The 24,076-nt window shown below is 44.7% G+C and overlaps 1 pseudogene; it reads right to left on the bottom strand.

The window, feature by feature from the left end:
- Nucleotides 1-7,645: 7,645 nt before the first annotated feature.
- On the bottom strand, nt 7,646-8,185 carry LOC100954895 (annotated as a pseudogene).
- Between the last annotated feature and the right edge of the window lie 15,891 nt (nt 8,186-24,076).

Here is a 24,076-nt window from a genome sequence, read left to right as displayed (position 1 = left end):
AGTGCCATGGTGTCACAGCTCCCAGCAACCTCCAACTCCTGAACTTAGGTGATTCTCTTGCCTCAGTTTCCGGAGTAGCTGGGATTACAGGTGCCTGCCACAATGCCTGGCTATTTTTTTGTTGCCGTTTGGCCTGGGCCAGGCTCGAACTTACCGCCCTTGGTATGTGGGGCCAGCGTCCCACCCACTGAGCACAAGCGCTGCTCCACTTTTTCTTTCTTCTTAAGCGTTTTGTACGAGAGCCCTGGGTTCTCTAAGAAGCTCCCTTGGCTGTACAAGAAGCTGAACTCCTGTGTGTTCCGAGGACATAATATTTTATATTGTAACAGCTGAACCTCTGAGGAAAGTTACCCCCACCAACTTAAATAGCACTTTTTAAAAAATAGCATTTAAGGCATTTGTTATTCAACTATTTGCATACTTATTTCTTTAACTTCTCTTTTGCATGAGAGTATGTGAATGCCTGAGATCCAGGCTCCTAGTGCTGGAACATGGCAGTAGCTCCTTAAATATTTGTTGAACAAATGGAGGCAATCAGAAGATGATGATGGCCTAAAGCAGTGGTTCTCAACCTTCCTAATGCCTCCTAATGCTGTGACCCTTTAATACAGTTCCTCATGTTGTGGTGACCCCCAACCATAACATTATTTTTGTTGTTACTTCATAACTGAAATTTTGCTACTGTTATGAATCATAATGTAAATATCTGAGATGCAGGATGTATTTTCATTGTTACAAAGGGGTTGCGACCTACAGGTTGAGAACCACTGGAAGGCACTGAGTGTAGAGAAAACATGGTATGTTTCAAAGAAACTTCACTGAGAGCTTTAAGGAAATTTCCTTATTGGCCAGATCAATGGTGGGGGTGAGGTGGTGAGGAGGATGGAGGAGGTTCATAAAACTTCCAAAATTTTAGCTGGGGTTACTTGGTAGATAGTGATACAGTTGTATAGAACAGGTGAAAGAGGGCTATACTTTGATTAAGACTGGACAGTCTGTGGTGTACATATACCACAGTTTATTGATCTATTCATGGATTGATGGGCACTTGGGCTTCTTCCATGACCTGGCAATTATGAATTGGGCTGCAATGAACATTCTGATACAAATATCTTTATTATAATGTGGGTTTTGTTCTTCTGGATATATACCTAATAAAGGAATTGCAGGATCAAATGGCATGTCTATTTTTAGTTCTCTAAGTGTTCTCCAGACGTCTTTACAAAAGGAACATATTAGTTTGCATTCCCACCAGCAGTGTAGAAGTGTTTCCTTTTCTCCACATCCCATGGAATACTATGCAGCCATAAAGAAAGATGGAGACTTTACATCCTTCATGTTTACATGGATGGAGCTGGAAAATATTCTTCTTAGCAAAGTATCACAAGAATGGAAGAAAAAGTATCCAATGTACACAGCCCTATTATGAAACTAATTTATAGCTTTAATATGAAAGCTATAACCTAATTATACCCTAAGAATATGGGGAGGGGGAGGAGGATGGAGGGTGATTGGAGGGATCACTTCTATGGTTTATCTTCCAAGGGTGCAAGTGAATCTTTCTGAGTAGAATATAAACATCTTAACACAATAACTAAGAAAATCACATAAAAGCTATGTTAACCAGTTTGATGAAAGTATTTCAAACTGTATATGAAAACACCACACTGTACCCCATGATTGCATTAATGTACACAGCTATCATTTAATAAATAATAATAAAAAGACTGGACAGTCTGAGCATTGAGCAAAATTATTCTTTGATCTTTGCATATGGATGGGCACTTCTAATTTGTGAGTAGCAATAAACCTGCCCTCAACCTAGTTTTGGTTGAGATTAAAGAAAGCACAATAACCAAATATCTAATTCTTACTCCAGTGCAGGTGCGGGCTGGCTCTGCTGGGAAAGCAGCAAGTCTGGAGTCCAGGGAATCTATTAAGGAAGGGTGTTTCTCTGTGATAAGGAGCTGAGTGTTGAAAGTAATCCTCCACCCCCTACCTCCTCAGGACTCCATTAAATTGTTCCTATTAGCGTGTTTGCGCCAAGATACCAAAAGAGCAGGGGAAATATTAGAAAACCTGAAAACGAGAGGAGAGAGATTGGAAGCTGTGCCTTAGCCATGATTTAGGAGTCTCACTAAATGTGTAAGTGGAAATGTCTGACAGCCTTGGAAGCTGAAATCTTTCATCTTCCTGGTGGAATACAAGTTCGCTTGTGCAATAAAATGAAAACCGGTGGTGAGCGCTGCAGTAAAGTTCCCGTTCCCTTAGTAGCAAGGTTGGGATGAGAGCATAATTATGGGTAGAAACGCGGCCCAGGGCCTCCTTCTCAAAAGCAACCATGAGAAAGGCCGCATCTATTATCCGATTCTAGGGCAACCGCACTAACCGTTCCCTTTAGCACTCTGCTCGCCTCTGCTGTCACAAGCTTCCTTCCTTGGTTCTGACAGTCTCAGGGAAGACATTTAAAACCAGGAATACTTCTCCTGAAGGACTCCCCCACTCAAGATTAAGAAAAATAGGTCTCCAAGGGGGAGGAAGCTTTCCTGGGAGCTGGAACGTTCAGAGCAGCTTCTGTTGCTACTTCCTTGTGAGGCAGCTCTCGCCGGGAGGTCTGGATCTCCTCCTCCCATCCTGGTGGCCGTGCACTAGGGCACTGATTGCCTCATAGTCCGGGGGAGTTTTATGCTCGTCTCCTCGTGAGGTTAGAGGTGGAGATGAGGGGATGCTGGAGGATGAAGCAAGTCCAGCAATTGGGTGGGAACGTGCAGAAACAGCCTCTGCTGTGTTGGTGGTATTTTTGCACAACAGAACACCACTGCTAGCCAAATATCAATGACTTTCACCTGCGGACTCCCTCCTGCACGAGCCCTAGCAGTTAATTCTGGTGGCCCCGGCAGCGAGCTCATGTGAGTGCTCAAAGCACACCTCCTCTGCCGCTCTGTGCTGGAGCAGCCTGGTTCAGCCCAACAGGCGCTGCTGCCACCATAAGTGTCTCTTCTGAGCACTAAAGTTGTTCTTCTATTCCCCACTCCTGCTTAGCTAACTCCACAGGGTCCCAAGGCTGCCGTGTTCTGAGGGCAGAAGGACTCCCTCTGAGTGTGCCCCGAGTGTGGTGAAGTTCTCCAAAACAGCCCCTGCCTGCCTCCCTGGCTGTCCCTCTCTCGGCAGCAGTGTGCCATAGTAGAGTCACACAGTTTTTTTAGTAGATCTTGAGGCTAAATCGCACCCCAGACCATTGAGATTAGGACTCCGTGGGGTGGGCTCTGGCATTGTAGTTTACAAATTCATCAGGTGGCTCTAATGTCCTATGGGACACCACGGAGCACCATGGCTGTACCAGGCGTAGGTCAGAACCTGACTTTAGGCTGCTCTGAGCAGAGGGTTTCTGTATCTTCTGCTCCCACTTCCAGCCCCAGACACCTGCAGGTCTCTTTCCCCCCATACAACTCGGTCTGCCTTCAAGGGGACCTGCCATGACCCACCGGTCTGGTTGGAAGCCACACTTGGGGTTCCAGTTCACTCTTAAGCATTTGTTAAATGGTAATTTCAAATAATACTTTTGTTCACTGCTGATAAATCTGATCAGAGGCTATGGGGTCGGTATCACATAGATGGGAAAAGTATGGGGTGGAAGCTTAAAATAGTCACAGAATCAATTTCTGGCTGTATGACCTTGAATCAGTTACTGGGAGGCTTGTTAAAACATTGCTGGACCCCAACCCCAGAGTTTCTGAGCAGGCCTGGGTAAGGCCCAAGAACCTGGGTTCAGAGAGTTTAACTTATCCAAGGTCAGAACTTACCTTACAGGTAAGTTTCCTTACTTATAAAATGGGACTCTTATGTTTATAACTACCTTGTGGAGTACAAATTAGGCGACATATGGGAAAGCATTTTGAGGAGTATGAAAAAGCAAGACCTTGCTGTGTGATGATGACTCTCCATCTTACAAATCTGGGACTTGGACTCATGTGTTGAGTATCACTGGTTTAACGTGAATTCATTACCACTACTTGCTGAACTATTCCAAGCACACATCCTGGTGATGAAACATTCCTGTCTTACCTTTGTTAAGGAGGGAGCAGCTTTATAACTGTGCTTTAATTCTGTCATCTTTTGTAATAGTATCATTTCTTCTCAGCATATCTGTCCATTCTTCTCAATACTAGGAATCTCAGCCCTGGAATATTGTCATAAACTAGAAAGGTATCTTAGCCCGAAATTCTCAAATAGTTGTGGCATCAGAATCACCTGGAAGGCTTGTTAAAGCATTGCTGGGCCCCAACCCCATAGTTTCTGAGTGAGTAGGCTTGCGTGAGGCCCAAGAATTTACATCTTTAACAAGCTCCCAGGTGAAGCTGATACTGCTGGTTCAGGGAGCCCACCTGGGGGCACCACTAGGTAGACCAGGAGTCCTCAAACTTTTTAAACAGGGGGCCAGTTCACTGTCCCTCAGACCGTTGGAGAGCTGGACTGCAGGCCCCGGGATGAGTCGGCACTAAGCAGGACAGGCAGCGGTGGCAAAAACACCCGGTAGGCTGGGTAAATGTCCTAGGCGGGCTACATGTGGCCCGCGGGCCATAGTTTGAGGACGCCTAATGTAGACCTTTTGTATAGGATGTCATAGCATAGCCCAGTCATTTTCAACCAGTGTGTTGTGAGAGGATCTTAGTTGCGCCACGAGAATTTTTAGAGATCATTATTTAAATTATTTTTGAGAGAAGTTCAAAGAACAGTAAGCATATTCTTTTTTTAAGTTCTTTATTTTGATCAACATAATTTAAGTGTGCTGTGGAAGCTTCACTATAGGTTCAAGTGTGCTGTGAGATCAAAAAGGTTGAAAAACACTGGCATACCCTCTAGCCGGTGTTCTTAGCCTTAGAATTGCCCCAGGAGCTTTTAAATATACTGACTCCAGGGCCTATGCCCACATCAACTGAATTGGCTTATGTAGGTGGGGCCCAGCATCACAAGTTTTCAAATGCTCTGCTCCCCACCAGGTGCAATGGCTCATGTCTATAATCCTAGCCCTCTGGGAGGCCAAGGTGGGTGGATTGACTGAGCAAGGGGAGACGAGCCAGAGCAAGAGTAAAAATAGAAAAATCTCTACTAAAAATAGAAAAACTAGCTGGGCATGGTGGCAGGCACCTGTAGACCCAGCTGCTCAGGAGGCTGAGGCAAGAGGATAGCTTAAGCCCAAGAGTTTGAGGCTGCTATGACTATGACATCATGACACTACCCAGGGTGATGGAGTGAGATGCTGTCTCAAGAAAAAGGTTCCATGGGTGATTCTAAGGTGCAGCCAGAGGTGAGAGCCATTGGCTTGACCTAAATCAGTTTCTCTGATTCCAGTCTTATGCCCTGTAACACATTCTCAGCAGCAGAGGTTATTTTAAAAAGATGAATTGGACCAGACTATGGCATCTCCCAAACTTTAATTTCTGACATGCTCAGGGCCTGTACCATGGCCTTCTACGTGTGCTGAGCCTGATCCTGCCTACCTCTCTGACCTGACTCTCCTGTCCCCTCTCAGCACATGGGCCTCCTTTGTATTCGTCCCAGGCCTGGGCCCTGTCCTCTCTGGCCAGGTAGCTCCCTTCTCCTGTTCCGACCTTCAGAGAGGCCTTCCTTGGTGGCCTCCACATAGATAGGTGCATTTCATGTGGCCACCACATAGATAGGTGCATTTCAAGGGGTGCATAACTCGATGGGTTCCCTTCATAGCATAGTTACACTCTTATATTTGCCTGCCTACCTTCTTCAAAGCTTTGATCAAATCTTAATGTCTTATTTATTTGATGGCTGGTGTATTATCTGTCTCCCAAACTAGAAATTGGCTTTCTCAGGGCAGGGGACATTGCCTTGCTCTCTGGTGTTCCAAGGCCTGCCAGATGCACAAAAATGCTTATTGAATGAATGAGTCCTCTAAACTGGGGGCTATGAGGTCCTACTCTGTTCTGTGTCTTTTACTGTAAGGCATCAGCAGCTCCAGACATAGAAATAGATCCTTGCAGAGCACTGGGCTGTGTTTGGTGACACTGGAGGTCAGACTTGTCCCACTTGCTCTGAATTGGCTTCTCACTGCCCATCACAGCTTAGGTGAGACAATGGTGGGGGAGACAGGGCAGACCAGCACCCACACTGCGTTTGGCAGGGAGATGTGATTAAGGGGCCCTGGGGTCCTCTCCTTACAGAGAGGTGGAGCTGTGGAAGTGTCAGTAATCGATAATTGCCCGTTTTATATGGAGGGTTTATTAGGCTAATCGCAATTAATTGTTTCTGAAAGAGTAGTAAAATTAGGCAAGGAGGCCATCCGAGATGATGACTCGTGAAGGGTGGCTGCACAGACAGGCGATTAGCATCGTGGAGGTCAGTGGTCTGGACGTGAAGGGCGTCTCACGCCTGGAACAAGGCATTGGGCTGACACAGTCCTCAGTGAACCTGAACGGCAAGGGAGGGAAGAGCTTCTAATGGAAGAAAAAGATCAGAAGACAGAATTCTGTGCTGTGGTGCAGGGAGGTTTTTTCCTCAGATTCACATAAAAAAATGCATAATTGACATTTCTACATAAATGAACAACTCAAGTAATTATCCTTGAATTTAAGGATAATTGGCAACATTGTTTAAAATGTAGGCACTCATGCTCAGGAGATCAGTGAGAGGGTGTTGGTCATGTATACGTACATGCGTTTAATATTTTAAAAATGATTTGTATGTTAGAAAACATATCACGAGGCCATCAGACCTGTGTGTTTTCCTTTATATAGTGGTAGAAAGTCTTTTGTGTCTCTTAAATTTAGATTTAAAAGTATGCATTGATTTTTAAAGAACACTATTACATAGAATAAAGGAGATAAAGCAACAATTATAGAGGGGTTTGAGAATCACTGAGAATTAGGACTTGTGTACTCAGACCTAAGAAAATGGTTAAGCATTTTTTTCTTTGCTTTTTGGACAAAAATGTGAGGAAAACTGGTTTTCCTAAACATTTTTTTTTTTTTTTTTGAGACAGTTTCATTGTGTCGCCCTCAGTAGAGTGCGGTTGCATCACAGCTCACAGCAACCTCAAACTCTTGGGCTTAAGGGATTCTCTTGCCTCAGCCTCCCAAGTAGCTGGGACTACAGGCGCCCACCACAACGCTTGTCTATTTTTTGTTGCAGTTGTCATTCTTGTTTGGAGGCCTGGCCTGGGTTCAAACCCACCAGCTCTGGGGCATGTGGCTGGCACTCTAGCCACTGAGCCTAAACATTTTCAGCATAAAACTAACTGGCACTTTTGATCACCTGTTTATTCTTTGAATGAACTAGAAGTTTTTCATTTTTTTCCCCCCAGCATCAAAAAGGTTTTCTGTTTAGCAGCCATTTGACAAGAGGGGGAAGGAGATCCAAGAGGCAATTGAAGGGAGCAAAGATGGGATCCTGAAGGCAAGTCTCTGGAGGCTGGATCAGAGGAAAGTGGGCACCTTGTGCACCAGTGAGGAAACAGCTCTGGACCCCAAATGGGGGAGGTGTAGATGAGGTTGGCATGTAATTGACTGAGGGTGTTGTGTGGAAGAGCCTCACGGGAGCCTCTGCAGGGCCATAGGGAAATACATGGCTGCTGGGTCACAGAGAGTTCCTTCCAACCCAGAAGGGAGGCACAGTCTCACAGGAGAGCTCCACTGATGCCTGGGTGGTAGAAGTCACAGAGGTCTTCATATAGACAGGCAGACAGGGAGGTTGGATTTGTCCTCCATAACCTGGGGATCATCCTTGGGTGGGCAGGTATTCTTGATAAGAGGCCAACTTTTGAGCCTTTGAGGGTTTCTCTGCTGTTTGTGAAAGCTTCCACTGGAGGGACCCCCATGACTTGGCCCTGGAAAAGTGGTTCTACATTGACTCCCCACCAACCATGACCATGGGCCAGACCTGGGGCTGAGGCCTCCCTGAATTGGGCTCTACTGTGGGGAGGAGGTGGGAGTCTGAGCAATGGTGGAATCATCTGTCCCCTTGATCTTAGGGGAACTCTGTGAAGAGCTGATTTGGGATCACCAGGCTTTCCATTGGCCGTGGAGAGAGGCCCCAGAAAGCTGGGTGATCTCACAGGACTCCCACCCTCCTCGTCTTTGGTCTCTTCCCTCTCAAGTAATGGGGGCTGCAGCGGCAGCAGTAAGTGGTGCTGATTCTGCTTCTTTCATTTTGGCATTGCAGCTGCAGCAATGAACTAGAAGTTTCTTAAGGGAGGTCCAGAGAGGAGGGGGCTAGGGCAAGGAGACTCTACTTAATCAGCTAGAGTAGCCCAATCAATTCTGGCTTTCTGATCAATGGAAGACAGATGCTGCCATCAGAGAATGCTAGACACCCGCTTCCTCAAAAAGCCTGCACTGCCTCTAGACACAGAGCTTAGAAGTCCTTCACAGCATCCTTTGGTCCTGGCAAGAACACAAAGTTGAGCAAAGCTCAGTAAAAGAATCTTTTCCTCACTGAATTAGATAGGGGATGGCTTGCACCTGCTGGCCACACTAAACCACCACCAATTTCCATTCTTATAACAATGCCCCGGAGCCAGGAATTTAGCAAGATAGCATTGTAATAGTTGATATGTGAGTCTTCCACTGTCAACAACTGCTAGCAGTTTTGAATAGATCAGTAGTTGCTGACAACTGCTCTTAGCCCCCTTCTCTTGAGGATTTCTCTGTAATTGAAAAGAGACTTTGGTGGGAGAATTCCTAAATTTATAGGCACTTCATTATTCTAGCTCTGTGCCCTCCAAACGCGGTAGCCACTCTAGCCATAGAAGGACCATTTAAATCTAAATTAAACATGAAATAAAACTTAAAATGCGGTTCAAATTTAAAATGTAAAGCTTAGTCTAAAAGTTTAAATTCCAATCTGCTAGTTACATTCTAAATGCTTACCATTGTCCCGTGTCTAGTGGCTACCATATTGGATAGCACAAAGAGGGAGTATTTGTTCATGACAAAAGTTCATCGGATAGTGCTGGGTAAATGAATGCTTGCTGAAACTTTGGACCAAATCAAACTGTTTTCAAGCAGGTTCATCCTTTTCTAGAGAATTTGGGTGGATGGTGTTGAGAGTAGAGGAGAAAACCTGCAGTTAGCAAGGTTGTTCCATTTTCCATCTCCTCGCCATGTCTTAGTTTTCTTGCCTCACTCCAGGATATGCCACTTGTCAACATACCTTCTCCATCTGGGGTTGATTGGCTTCTCCACATGAGTTCAATGTCTGTCCTGGGTTTAGTAATTCAAAGGGATTTTTGCCATTTCTAGAGAGCATTATTAACAATATGCAATGAATCAAAAAGGAAAAATTATATTCTTCCCCTCAAGGCAGTGAAATAGTCCACAGGCAGCGCTTGTTCTCTTTGGCAGAGAGTATATTTAAAAGAATAAGAAAAGGAGGTTATTTAAAGGGGGAAGGAAATTTATGTTGGAATTTCTCCAGGTGGAGTCAGAAGATTGAGCTTGAAAAGCCAGAAGTGGCTGCTGAAAACTCTGAATGTTTTTGTTCAATGCGTCTGGCCCCTTGCAGCACAGAGTCATGGCTGCACTTTGAGTGATGCAGAAGAAACATCGATCGAGAGCTAAGAAAACAAGTATCTCCACTGGCTTCGAGAAAATACAATGTGCCACATGCTTAGTGAAAATCAATAATGCAGGAAAATTTACTGGCTGCTATTCAAATCTTCGTTCTCCTAATTGTCAGGGCTGGCAACGTCACCAGTTTCTGAGATTTAGAGGTTAGGCAGAACGTACCAATCACTAGCTCTTTGGTAGATCTGAAAAGAGTCTTGATTGAGTTGTTTTCTGTGACGATGAGAAACAAGTGCAGAAAGCCAGCGGCAACCTGCTCAGAGCTGCTCCTCAAAGTTTGGGGTCTGTTGTGTAGGGGAGAATTAGGAAGAAACACTTCTAGCAAGGTTTCTCAAAGTAGGAATTCTCACCCACCTGGCTCACTTCTCTTACAGAAGTTGTCTACCTGGCCCTAGTTGGGATTTGAGTTTATGACCTTGCTTTGGGGAAACATAGGCATTGCTTATAAGTAGACCAATGTCAAGGTAAAGAGAAAGGGAAGGGAGAACACACAAGGGGCCCTGGATTGGATGAGTTGTCTGTTGTGGTCAGAACTGGAGGCAGAATTACCATCAGCCATCCCTTCATGAGCTATTAAAGGAATTTTGAAACAGAACAAGAGAATTACAGAAGGCAGGGTAGGGGAGAGGTAGCTGAAGGTGTGGATAGGGAAAGAACTGTTGAGTATTGAACTCTGGGCAGTAATGTGGTGAGTTACGGTCCCAGCCCTTGAGTGATGGCTGGGAAGTCAAGTTTTTCAATTTTACTGAGTTGTCACTCACGTGTGATATTAGCTGAAACGATAACTGCCATGTCTTGCTCAGAAGGGGGAACGGCCCTCCACGCTACGTTGCTGCCTCCATGGTATTTATTGATTTTGTGCGAGTGGGCAGTGATTCACGGGCCCCCTTCCCTGTTTTTATTCTGGCTCCACATTTTCCAGTCTTGTGTGAATCGTATTTAGTTTAGCGACAACCCAGCGTGAAATCTCATTGTGTTTGCAGATGATTGCCTGGGATTTGGGGGAGAGTGGGGACTAGCGAGAAAACCACCAAATAGGAGGTGAAATAAATAAATTAAAGGATAAGGTGACATCTGTAAATCTGCCAGGGATTGAAGGAAAGTTCTGACTGTTGCTCTCACCCCTGAACCATCGCATCTCCGGGGAGGAAGAGGGGAGAAAATAAATATCCAGAATATCCTTGTTTTCATGTTTTATTAACAGTTTTCTGAGCTACTCTTTTTTTTTTTTTTTAATTTTTCCAGAAAAAGTTTGTCCTAGCTCTGCCATAGAAGAAGGAAGAATTAAATGTTTATCAGGACAGTGGAGCAAGTGGTTCTCAGTGAGGTGAATCAATCTAATTTTCCTAACAGTTGAATATTAGGTGCTGTGGGTGTTTTCTGCCTCTTCTCTGCTGGGATCTGTGATCCAAATCTGACTTCTGACTACCAATGTGTGTTCCAACTTGGCCCTGGAATATTTCCTCCCCCCACGCCCCCTCCCCAAATTCGGCCAGTGTGGCAGAGTGATACCGTGGGAATCTTGATCTGCCACCTTTCTATATGAGTGATATTGTGACGTTGACATTTGACTTAAGAATTGGAGGCCTCATTCTGGGTATATTTTCAGTGTAATTGTTTTGCTTCATTCTATTCTGTCTTCTTGATTTTAAGCAACGCTTTTAGCAGGTAACTCTCACTCAAAGTGTGATGCGATAAAAGTACATTAGGCCTGCCATGGTGGCTCACACCTGTAATCCCAGAACATTGGGAAGTTGAGGAGGGAAGGATGGCTTGAGGTCTGGAGTTTGAGACCAACTTGGGAAGTGTAGTGAGACCCTGTCTCTAATGAAAAGTAAGAAGAAAAATTAGTCACACGTGGTGGTACACACTTGTAGTCTTAGCTATGTGGGAGGCTGAGGCTGGAGGATTGCGTGAGCCTAGGAGTTGGAGGCTGCAGTAAGTTATGATGGTGCCACTGCACTCTAGCATCTAGTCTGGACTACAGAGTGAGACCCTGACTTTAAAAAAAACAAACACAAAAAACCAAGCAAACAACAAAATCCTGCAAAATGATATAATTATTATATCATTATTAATATTAATACATTATATATTGATATATAGGAATTGATATGATCATTTTATCCTAGACTGATATAATTATTACTACTAATATGTATCATGCCCCTACTCTGAATCACACAGGGCAAAGCACTTTTCACATATCAGCTCATTTAATCCTTGTAAAAGCCTATGGGTGAGTATTATCACGTAACTGTGTTCTAGATGAACAAGCAGACTTACAGAGTTAAGAGACCTGCCCTCGGACACACAGCAGGATGATGGCAGAGCCAGGCCTTCTGTCCCCATCATCCTCATCTCTTACTCCTCCCTTCTTTCCTGCCCCCTAAACACTGCATCATGATCAGTGTGGAATGACAGGTGCCTCCAGGCGCAGGTGGCTGTTCCTCCCTTAAGCCGTCTGCTCCCAGGATGATGGAGAAGCCAGTTTTGGCCTCCAGGAAGATGCCATTTCCTAGTGAACTGGCAATGGCCCCAAGTCCCATTAGTAGGCTGGTGCTGTGGATGCCAGGGCAGCTGTTTAATGGGCTGTGGAGCCAGGTCACTTCTGGGCCACCCCATCCCTGCTGACCCCTAGAAATGCATTTAGAGATGGGTGCGGGGCTTGTTCCTGGTGGGTGCATGCTGGGCAGTGCAGTGATTTGGATCTGCGGATCAGCAGGCTCTTCTCCCCCCACTGCTGGCTGCCCCTTTGAGTCATGTGTGAGGAACTGTGCAGGGAGCCATGGCATGATGAATTGTGGCTGGTGCTGGGCCTGGGAAGTGGGTGAAATTGACCCAGGCTGTCTTTATTCTCATAACAAGAAATCCCAAGTGCTGGAGCTGGAACCTTCCACCCCATCTCACAGGATCAAAAGGGCTTCGGTTGCCTTATTTGTTCCCTGCTCTGGTGTTTCCCAGTCAGCCCACGGTACTACCGTGTTTCCCCCCAAATAAGACCTACCCCCAAGATAAGCCCTAGCAGGATTTCTATGCATTTGTTAAATATAAGCCCTACCCCAATAATAAGACCTAGTGATGACCTGGGCCACACCTGTATTTTGGCGCTGAGCGGTAGGGAAGACTGGAATACCTTTTATCCGCCACAGCTCCTTTCTCGGAGCCCTTAGCACTTGCGCGGGTGCGCGGGTGGTACCGAGGTCGCAGGCATCCTATTGTGCACGTGCGAATGGCTAGGGGAAAGGAGTTCATGCATCACTAGCGCCAGCCCCACCAACAAGGTTGGGTCCCCCTGTCAGGTTCCAGAAGAAGATGACTTAAGTGTATTTGAATAAATGTAGATTGTTGTATTATACTTAATAAAAATAAGACATCCCCTGAAAATAAGCCCTAGTGTGTCTTCTTGAGAAAAAATAAATATAAGACAGTATCTTATTTTTGGGGAAATACGGTAGTTTGGGCAGTCAGATTCTGATGCATATTTTAGGGAACACCAAAAATCTAACATCTGTAATTTGTTGTGTAACAGACATCTAGGAACTTCTGGTTCATGCTACAGAACAATAGTACAGACAGGTTCTAGAGGTCTGCTGGGAGAATTGCCTGGAATAGTCACAGCTTGTAGTTCATGTCCTGGAAGAAAAAAATTTTTAAGAGATGAGATCTTGCTCTGTTGCCCAGGCTAGAGTGCAGTGGCGCACAATCATAGTTCACTCTAGCCTGGCACTCTGGGCTCTTCTCACTCAGCTTCCCAAGTAGCTGGGACTACAGGTACGTGCCACCACACCTAGCTAATTTTATTTCTTGTAGAGATGGGGGTCTCACTATGTTGCCCAAGCTACTCTTGAACTCCTGGTCTCCAGGGATCCTCTTAACTTCATCCTCCCAAAGTGCTGGGATTACAGGCACATGTCACCACAGTGGGCCCTGGAACAATTATTAATAATTTCCCTTTTCACTCTCAAGGGTCCTGTTGGAAGAGAAAGAATATGTTCATTTATGGCATGGTAAAGAATACGCTGGAATCCGGAGTTGAAGTGTAGAATGTTGGATTTTCCTATTCTCAGCTGTGTAACCTGGGACAATCGGCTTTTTGTAAAGAATTAATGTATAATGGCTGTATGTATTTTGGAGTACGTATAATATTTTGGATCTTCACACATTATATACAGATATCAATCAGAATAATTGGTATACCTATCACCTTATCTTTGCTTTATGTTAGGAACATTACAAATCTAGTTATTTTGAAATATAGAATAATTCCCCCGTTTGATCAAAAACTAGATCTTACCCCTTCTCTCTAACTGCATTTTTGTCCCCCTCAGCTTGTTTCTTTCAGCCTTCCCTTCCCAGCCTCTGGTAACCACCATTCTGCCCTCTACCTCTCTGCCTCCCTGAGGTCCACTCTTTTAGCTCCCATGTACAAGTGAGGACATGCAGTATTTGTCTTTCTGTGCCTGGCTTATTTCACTTAGCACAATGACCTCTCGTTCCATCCATGTTGCTGCAAATGACAGGATTTCATTTTTTATTGCTGAATAATCCATTTGGTATATGTACCACATTTTTTAACCCACGCATCTATTGATGGACACTGTGGTTGATTATGTTCATAATAGCCATAATACCTTGGCTATTATGAATAGTACTTCAATAAACACGGGCATGCAGATATCTTTTTTTTTTTTATGAGACAGTCTCACTTTGTCACCCTGGGTAGAGTGCTGTACTCATAGCTCATACAATGCAGTTGGCGTTGTTGTTTAGCTGGCCTGGCCTGGGTTCAAACCCACCAGCCTCTCTGTAAGTGGCTGGTGCCATAACCACTGTGCTACAGCTGCTGAGCCCCTCCCTCCTTTCTTAAATTTAGCTTGTGAGCCTGCGCTTGAATTTTAGCCCTGCCGGTTACTAGCTGTACTACCTCCTGCAAACTATTTTGCAGTTCCTCTTTCATGTGTCCTCTGTAAATCGGACTAAAGCTGACAATCTGAGACTATGAACTCTGAAGCCCAGAATCCGCTTTCAGATCCCGGTTCATGTGGTCCATAGCTGTTGACGGCTGGTGGGAGTTGCTTCACTTCTTTGCTCCTGTTTCTCCATCTGTAAAGTAGAGATAGAATCTACCCTAGGGTGTGACATGAGGGTTAGACCTAGAACTGTGGAGATATAGTCTTCTTTTGGGGGGGGAAATAAGGACAATTCAAACACCGTTGATGATTCCATCCTCTGGTGGCATCCAGTGTTAACATTAATGTATTTCCTTTAGTTGATATTTTCATATGCAACTTTAAACTTTATTGTTTTTTAAACAAGCTTACATTCCTCAAGCTTTTTAGAATACAGTACTAATCTACAGACGCTTTGCTATCCTTTTTCTTCATATATCATAGCTATTTGTCCCATGACGCTGGCTTTTAGAAATTCAATCTTTATTAGCAACACTATATCCATCACATGACATTTCAATTCTTCCATTGAATATTTACATGATTTCTAACTTTTTTCAGAAAGTAGCTTTTAGGAATACGTTTCTGGGCCATTTCTTTAACCATTTCCGACCTATGTAAAGACTGGGCCCAAGAGCACAGCTGCTTTAAAGGTGCTCAATAAATATGTTGTCAAATTGGTGCTTTAGAGATGTCCCAAATTTGTTTTTGGCAGCCAAGGGTGAAAGTGCCCATTTCTCCACACCTTCACCAGCACTGAGTGTTCTTTTTATTCACTTGCTGGCTTTTGCAAATATTCTTATCTGTAGATCAGTAATGTCCAGTAGAACTCTTTCTGCTGTGATGGAAATGTTCTGTATCAGCACTGTCCAACATGGTTACTAGTACTCTTAAGGGGCTACAGGGCCCTTGAAATGTGGCTAGTCCAAGCAAAGAAATGAATTTCTAATGTAACTTAATTTAAATGTAAATAGCAGCCTGTGGCTAGTGGCTCCTGTGTTGGGCAGCTCACCTCTGCACTCCATCTATACCGTGACCACCAAGAACAAAGTGGTGCCCTGTCACCCCAGAGCTTGCATTGCGCTCTCTTCTTGTCTGTCCCTGGGGTAGGGTAAGGCAGCAGGACAACTGCCAGGGGTGATATTGAGAAGCAACCCTCCTTTTCTCCCGTGTCACTCAGCAGTGTTCTCAGAAGGTCACCAGCCCAGGGTACCGAGAACACTTCTGACATTAGAAGGGATTTAGGTTGTGTACTCTGTAATTGGCTATATTCTTTTCTCTGCAGTTCAGAGTTTCTGCCTCTCACGCCCTGTATCCTGTTATATTTAGACCTTTTTGCAGGGTGATACAGAAGCCCCCAAAAGCCATCTCTCTGCTTTGCCATCTGGCACGTGTATTTGTTTGGAAGATGATGAGCTTGTTCTCTGCTTCTTTCTGGCCCTTCAACAATAGACGGCAGTCCTGGCTCGGAAGGCAGGGTTTGGTTTCTTGTTCCTCAGATGGTTAGCTTATAAAGTATTCTGTTATTGCTTGTTCTGATCATGTAACTAGAGACATAGTATGGCTTACTGGGGGTCTGAGCCCAGTACTTCTGTGATGGCGAGTCAGCTAGGTCTCTCTGCAAAGTGTGACTCCATCTGCTCAGCCCTGACCAGTGAGGCCAGAATTGAACAAGGCCAAACTGGCCAAGGAAACAGCTGCCAAATGGCTCTTGGCAGACGTGGAGATGCCTTGTGGCCTACTCCTGACCACATCAGAAGAGAAATTAATGTCATGCTCTATTGTCTAGTTGCTTAATTCCTGGCAAGCCCAAGCTGCAGATAATCTCATTTGTAAGTAGATCAAATCATTTCAAACCCCTAAAAGAAATAGGCGGCAAGAAATACTAAAAATGTTTGAATTTGCTATTAGATCGAAGAAGATGTTGCAACCTACAATATCCATTTTTCTAAGAGCTAACCTACATAGTCCCTTGTGGTCTGACTAGAATTGCCTTTCATTTATTAATCATAACTTTTTATTCCACAAATTGAAGGAGAAACCAGGAATTTACATGCGTAAACTATTGTGTATGAATTCCCTCTAATGTGCATTTTATCTGAAATAGCTGGAATGGTAAGAGACAGCCTCTTAGATTTCTGGCTGTTTGCTGAGAGACAGGTATGGTGCTCAATTCTTTGCATGGATTATTGCATTTAATCTTACAATATCCTGCTAGAGGCAGTGACAGTTATCCCCATTTGCAGGTGAGGAGGTTTTAAGGGTAGTGGTTTGCCTAATGTCACCCAACTAGTAAGTGACAAAGCTGAGACTGCAATCCAAGCAAAGTAACTCAAGGGCCTATGTTCTCAACCTCCCATATTAATCATGTTTACAACAGTGACTATTTGGGGAAGGGGCGATACTTTCTATGTGCTAAGCACTTTATGTGGATTATTTTTTTTCCTTAGAGTCTCACTTTGTCAACCTTGGTAGAGTGTTGTGGCATCATAGCTCTCAGCAACCTCAAACTCTTTGGGCTTAAGTGATTCTCTTGCCTCAACCTCCCAAGTAGCTGGGACTACAGGTGCCTGCCACAACGCCTGGCCTTTTCTTTGTTGCAGTTGTCATTGTTGTTTAGCTGGCCTGGTTTAGGTTCGAACCCGCCACCCTCATTGCATGTGGTTGGTGCCATAACTACTGTGCTGCGGGCACCGCCCAACTTTCTCTTTTTTAATTGAGACAATGTCTCACTGTGTTGCCCTCGGTAGAGTGCTGTAGCTTCACAGCTCACAGCAACCTCAAACTCTTGGGCTTAAGCAATTCTCTTGCCTCAGTATCCCAAGTAGCTGGAACTATAGGTGCCTGCGACAATGCCCAGCTATTTTTAGAGATGAGGTCTTATTCAGGCTGATCTCGAACTCCTGAGCTCAAGTAATTCACCTGCCTCGGATGTTTTTCTTTTCTCTTTTTTTTTTTCTTCTTTCTCTTTTCTTCTCTTCCTGCTCCCCCCCCCCACTTTTATGACAATCTTACAGGCTGTGAATATTACTGACTCCCAATTTACAGATGAGCAAACTGAGGTTTATAGACTTTAAGGAGAGTTGACCAAGGTCAAATAGGAGCAAAGTAGTGGACCAGGTTGGGCCAAAGTCTAGTTCTTCCCAGAGCCCAAGTTCTTAGCTACCCAGTTGTACTCCCTCCCTACCAGTTTGAAGATTTGTCCTGAGATGGCCTGAGTGTCATTTCTTAAAGATTTCCAATTGATGAATAATACAGTAATATGCTTTTAAATTAAATCATCTATTAGGGCAGTGTCATAGGTGTGTGGGGATGTGGTGGGAAAGATTTGGTGGTATTGTTCAATGCTTCTCAAACCAGTGGCCATGGTGAAGGACTAGGTTTTATTTCCAGCCTGTTACAGGTCAGTTACCACTCTGTGTGACTAGCAGTGCAGCTTGGGCCATACCCAACACACCAGGGAGTTAGCAGTACCCACACTGGTCTATACCTGGTTCATTGAGATAAGCCACCGACCCTGTGCTTGGATAGCTCAGCAATGCCAACTTGCTGTAAACTCATGCTCTCAGTATCTGTTCTTATATTATTTTAAACAGGTAACAGTTCATGGGCCAGTTCGAGGCACAGGTGACATTTTGGGAATCATTCCAGAGAAACAAAAGATTTCAGGTTCAGAGTTCAGAAAATACCTATTCTTACTCCTGTCTGCAGCTTGTGTAGCTCTCGGGAAGTCTCTTAACCTTTCTGAGTTCAACTTCATCTATCAATGGATGGGAATGGAATAGACAAATACAAGATCCCTGCCAGCTCCAAAGCAGTATATTTCTGTGTGTGTTTTTGAGTCTTCTGTGTTATAGAGGCCAGCAGCCAAAAGCATAAGAACAACATACAATTTAGAACATATCGAAAATGGTCTGTTTCTTGACAAAAGCCTGGCACAAGAGAGTTGGGAGCTTTGCCTAATAAGGGGCTCTTATGATTTACAGCCTGCGACATCCCTTTGTTTGACAAATGAATTTCAAGGGCACCAGAGTAGGCTGAATATGCTGAAAATCAAAGCGTGTGCAATGTGCCAAAGTGAGCTGTGTGTGGTAAATCTTTGAGTTTAATTACAGTGATAGTTAAAATAACAGGAAATATAATGAGGTTTGTGAAGTACAATTCCCTTGTTGGTTATGAAGTGTGGTTTCTTTCAACATCAGTCAGGAAGCCAGGGCTGGGGGCCTGAGTTTCTCTAGTATTTGAGAAAGTGATTTAAGAGCCCCCACATCTCTGGTAGCTTTAGAGAGATTCTTTTATTCTGTTTTCTAAATTCTTTCCATCTAAAGTGTGGTCCACAGCCCAACAGCCTCACTGTCTCCTAGAGAATTTGTTAGAAATGCAGAGTCTCAGGTCCCACCCTGGCTGAATGAATCAGACTCTGCATTTCAGCAAGATCCCCCAGTGAACTACATGCTAGAAAGTATGAGAAGAATGGCTGGAGGCCACAGAGATTGTGGGAAGGGGGGAGATGGGAGGCCGATCACTTGATAACCACACTCTTGGTGGCCGATTGCAATATGAGGCTCCATGCCAGGCACTGTGGGTGGGGCTTGAAGGGGACAGGTGCGGTTCCCTTCTCAGAGAGAGGACTACACAGTCATTCATGGCACACCAGACTTGGAGCTCTGATGGGGCGAGTGAGTGGTACCACAGGCATTCAAAGGAGGGATGCCCAACCTGGACCCAGGGAGGTTAGGAAGGCTTCCTGGGGAATGTGGCTTTTAATCTGAGACAGAAAGATGTAATCAAGAAAAGGAACACAGCAGGCCAGGAGTGGTCGCTCACACCTGTAGTCCTAGCACTTTTGGAGCCTTTGGTGAGTAGAATATCTGAGCTCAGGAGTTCAAGACCAGCCGGATTAAGGGCAACATCCTATCTCTACTAAAAATTGAAAAAATAGCTGGGCACTGTGGTGGGCGCCTATAGTCCAGCTACTTGGGAGGCTGAGGCAGGAGGAGCCTTTGAGCCCAGGAGTTTGAGGTTGCCGTGAGCTATGATGCTATAGCACTCTACCCAGGGTGACTGAGTGAGACTCTGTCTCAAAAAGAAAAAAAAAAGAGGAATATACAGTTGTTTCTACCAGGACCCCTTGGTGTAAACCTATGGTGGGGCCAGAGACATGCTTTGCTTTTAGCCTGAAAGGAGTTTAAGAGCAGGTTTGTTATTAATAGCCCCTTACTCCCCTAGACCCGTGGTTCTCAACCTTCCTAATGCTGCAACCCTTTAATACAGTTCCTGTGGGCTGAGAACTGCTGCCCTAGACCAAGGGCTGGCAAACTATGGCCCACGGACTATCTCCAGCCTACTATTTATTTTTAGGAAAAAAGTTTTATTGGAACACAGCTATGCTCATTTGCTTACACATTGTAGCTTCTTTCGTGATACAACAGCAGACTGTCTGGTGGAGCTGTAACAGAGATCTTATGGCTCTGATAGGTGAAAGGTATTCACTGTCTGACCCTTTCTGTAAAAGTTACCAGACTCGGCTCAGCGCCTGTGGCTCAAGCGGCTAAGGCGCCAGCCACATACACCTAAGGTGGCAGGTTCGAATCCCCAGCCCGGGCCCGCCAAACAACAATGATGGCTGCAACCAAAAAAAAAATGGCCAGGCGTTGTGGCAGGGGCCTGTAGTCCCAGCTACTTGGGAGGCAGAGGCAGGAGACTCGCTTGAGCCCAGGACTTGGAAGTTGCTGTGAGCGTAATGCCATGGCACTCTACCCAGGGGGATAGCTTGAGGCTCCATCTCAAAAAAAAAAAAAAAAAAAAAAAAAAAAAAAGTTACCAGACTCTTTTTCTAGACTGGTGGCCCTCAAAGTATGGATTCCAGCCAAGTGGCATCAGCATTACCTGGTAACTTGTCAGATAGGAAAATTCCCTGGCCCCACCCCAGACCCGTTGAATCAGAAGCTCTTGGGCTGAGGTCCAGAGCTCTCCACAAGCTCTTCAGGTGGATCTGACGCATGAGAAGTCTGAGGAACACTGGCTCACACCTGCTTCCTCCGTGCTGTGGGGTCCAACATGGTCACAGCTTCTCTCTGGACCAGTTTCCCTCAGATTCTTGCAAGCCTGGCTCCTTCTGTCCTTCAGGCCTCTGCTCCAGGGACCCTCCCTTGGAAAGATCTTTCTTGGACCCCAGTCTGAAGGCACCTCCTTGGCCCGTCTATCACATCACTTTATCTTCCTACTTTTTATGGCACATACCCTATTTCCCACACTTACTACTTTTTGCAATTGACAAATAATAATTGTATGTACTTAAAGGGCATAATGTGATGTTTTGATGCCTGCATACATCATGGAGTGATTAAATCAAGCTAATTAGCATTCATCACCTCACCTACTTTTTTTGTGGTGAGACATTTAAAATCTCTTTTAGCAATTTTGAGACCCAGTTGTCCCTTAGTTACACGGGACAACTTTGTGTATAGCAAAATCCTCACATACCCAAGCCCCACAGCTGGCCCTGCAGAATTGCATGTGAAAAATGGGCCCTTTGTATATGTGGGTTTTGCAGCCAGAGAATACTATATTTTTGATCTGTTTGGTTTGGGGAAAAAAAAATCCACATGTCAGTGGACCTGCGGAGTTCAGACGCATGTTGTTCAAGGGTTAATGGTACATGACTGTCTGTGATACATTATCATTAACTATGGTCACCACGCTGACCAAATCACTAACACTTGTTCCCGCTACTAAACTTTTGGCCCTTTGACCAACATCTCCCTGTCTCCCCACTTCTGACTCCATCAACCATCACCATACTTTGGGCTCCCACGGCTTCAACTTTTTTTGATTCCACATATCAGGGAGATTGTGTGGGATCCATCTTTCTGTGCCTAGTTTATGTCACTTAGCAGAATGTCCTCCAGCTTCATTTATGTTGTTGCAAAGGACACAATTTTCTTTAAGGTTATATGGTATTCCAGTGTGTGCCCGTGTGTGAAGTCATTTACTGTCTCTGCTTACCAGCATCCTCAGGTTGTGTGAGGAGTAGATGAGTAAATGTATGTTAAGTGCTTAGACTCTGGCCCACACAGATGTCAGCCTGAGAGATGACAAAGCTCTAGGAATTCCCTGGGATTCCTTAGCTAAGTTACTTGCCAGAGTAGTGAACTAGCCTTGGTTTGGAACCCACATCTCTTGAACTCTAAGCTAAAGTTATTTTCAACTGGGGCCGTTGGGTCTCTTATTTAATACCTGGGCTGATAGAGTGTCAGCACTGATGAGTAGGGGACATTCAGGCCATTCTCTACTGTGGTATAGGCAAGGCTTCCCAGGTCTTGGTTTAACCCTGACTGCGGCATTCTTTCATCCTCCAAACACTCTGATTTGTTGGCAGTAGATGACTGAAATGCTGTGTTGAGAAGGAATCAGCAGTTATCTCCAGCCTCAGCAAAAAAGAGTGTTACGGTTGATTAGCAAAGAGTTTCACTAACTTGGCCAAGGTCATGGCTGGAAAATAGAATGGCAACCCACACCCAGTGTTTTGTGGGTCTGTGTGCATTTTTCTTTCTTTCTTTCTTTTCTCTATCTCTGTCTCTTTTTTTTTTTAATGAGACAGGTTCTTTCTGTGTCACTCAGGCTGGCTGGAGTGCAGTCTGATCATAGCTCACTGCACCTCAGGGTCCTGGGTTCAAGCAATCCTCCTACCTCAGCGTTCCAAGGAGCTAGGACTATGGACGTGCACCACCACACCTGACTCATTTTTAATTTTTTTTGTGGAGATGGAGTATAGCTATGTTCCCCAGGCTGGTCTCAAGTTCCTAGCCTTAAGGGATTCTCCCACCTTGGCCTCCCAAATTGCTAAAATTAGAAGCAGGAGCCACTGTGCCCAGCCTTGGTCTGTATTCTTAATAGGTCCTGAAACTAGTCCCCAAACATCCCAAGTGAGCATGGTTTCTGCCTGTGGTGCCTCCTTTTGAGGTCATATTCTGGAAGAGTAGGCATCTAGCTTCCGCAGGGGCATAAAGCTCACACACATCCTTACGGCTCTTTACTGGAGTGGACTTAATGATCTCTTCTCCATGGATGTGTGATTCAGAGAGGTCTGAATACAAGAAATGTGGAAAGGACAGGCTAGGCTCCTTTGAATCTTTTGCTTATTTCATTATGCTTTAACGTTGCTGACAGTGAACTTGGCTCTGCTGGAAGTAGCCTTTAGAGCTGGTGGGTGGGGGATGGACACTATGTGGGAAACTGAATTGTCAAGGTTACTTAACAAAGATAACTGCAGCCCAATATCCACTTACCTGTAGGAACGTTCCTATAAGATGCTTATAGAAAAATACTAACACGCAATGAAGAACTGCTAGCAAAAGCAAATATATAATTTCTTAGGGCCTATTTTTTGAGGGTGAGACCCCTTTGAAATAAGGCATAGCATGAGATTGATGTCTAGTCCCTCCTTGTTCAAAGAATTAAACAATAATAAGGAATGCTGGCTTTTCTAGGCAGTTCAACCAGGATTTTGTAATTACTTTCATCTTGATAACATCCTGGGCTAGGTTATTTTTATTGCTTGCAAGGAAGTGCCCTGAAGTTATCTAGGAAAAGCCAGTTAAAGGCATGTTTATAAAGGTATTGACCTTAAGATAATAAAGTGTGCAGTTGAAGGAGTGTGAAGGCATATTGGGTTTCTGCAGGATTCTGAGGGAAGGGGGTTGTCATGGGGAAGCAGAAGGGTGGGGGAAGAATTGAAAAACTGGAACCTGGCAAATGATGGAAGTGCATTTGGACGCCTTCATTCTTTTTCTGACTCTGAGAGCCCAGAAGTAGTTAGGAATCATAAGTGGTCATTGTGCCTAGTGTTCATCTAGCCTTCTGTGACGCAGCTTTAGTGATTTGGAATGTGCAGAAAGAACGGGATTTAAAATAAAAATACTGATTCAGTGCTAAAATCTTAAATAGCCATAGAAAAATCCAGTCATTTAGATGCTGCAGAATGGCGCTTCAGTTCTCGGATCTGAAGTCTGGACTGATATTGGGGAAATATTCACGATGGGACAAGTAAAGCCTCTTTCCTCTTCCTCTGAAATACACATGGTGAGAATTCAAGCCAGCGCTTGTCCTTAAGCGTGGACATGAGCCTAGATTATAGAATTCAAGGAAGAAAGTAGCTTGCAACACTAAAAACATCTCTCAAAGTTGTGTTCCGAGGTCACTCGAGATGGTGGATAAGTTTCTTTCTTTGGATAACTCTGATTTGTTGGTAATAGATGAGGAAACGCTGTGTTGAGAAGGATTCAGAGGTCACCTCCTGCCTCAATAAGAAACAGTGCCACGATAGATTAGTAATGTCTGCCACAGAGATGGGAAAAGAATGTCGTTTCCTGTGTATCAAGCAGTGAATGTTACCATGTTATTGTTGAACTAAGGTGCTGTCCCAGAAAAGTACTAGGCCAGGGCTGTCCCACCTGCAGCCCATGGCTGTGTACTGATTTTCTGAGGATTGTTATCTGTGGAGTAGCATATCCTGAAAACTATGCATGA

This window comes from Otolemur garnettii, unplaced genomic scaffold, assembly GCF_000181295.1.
Source record: "Otolemur garnettii isolate 467f Iridium unplaced genomic scaffold, OtoGar3 scaffold00015, whole genome shotgun sequence".
Classification (NCBI taxonomy): domain Eukaryota; kingdom Metazoa; phylum Chordata; class Mammalia; order Primates; family Galagidae; genus Otolemur; species Otolemur garnettii.
Note: the sequence above shows the minus strand (reverse complement) of the source record. Positions and strands in the feature narration are given on the sequence as shown.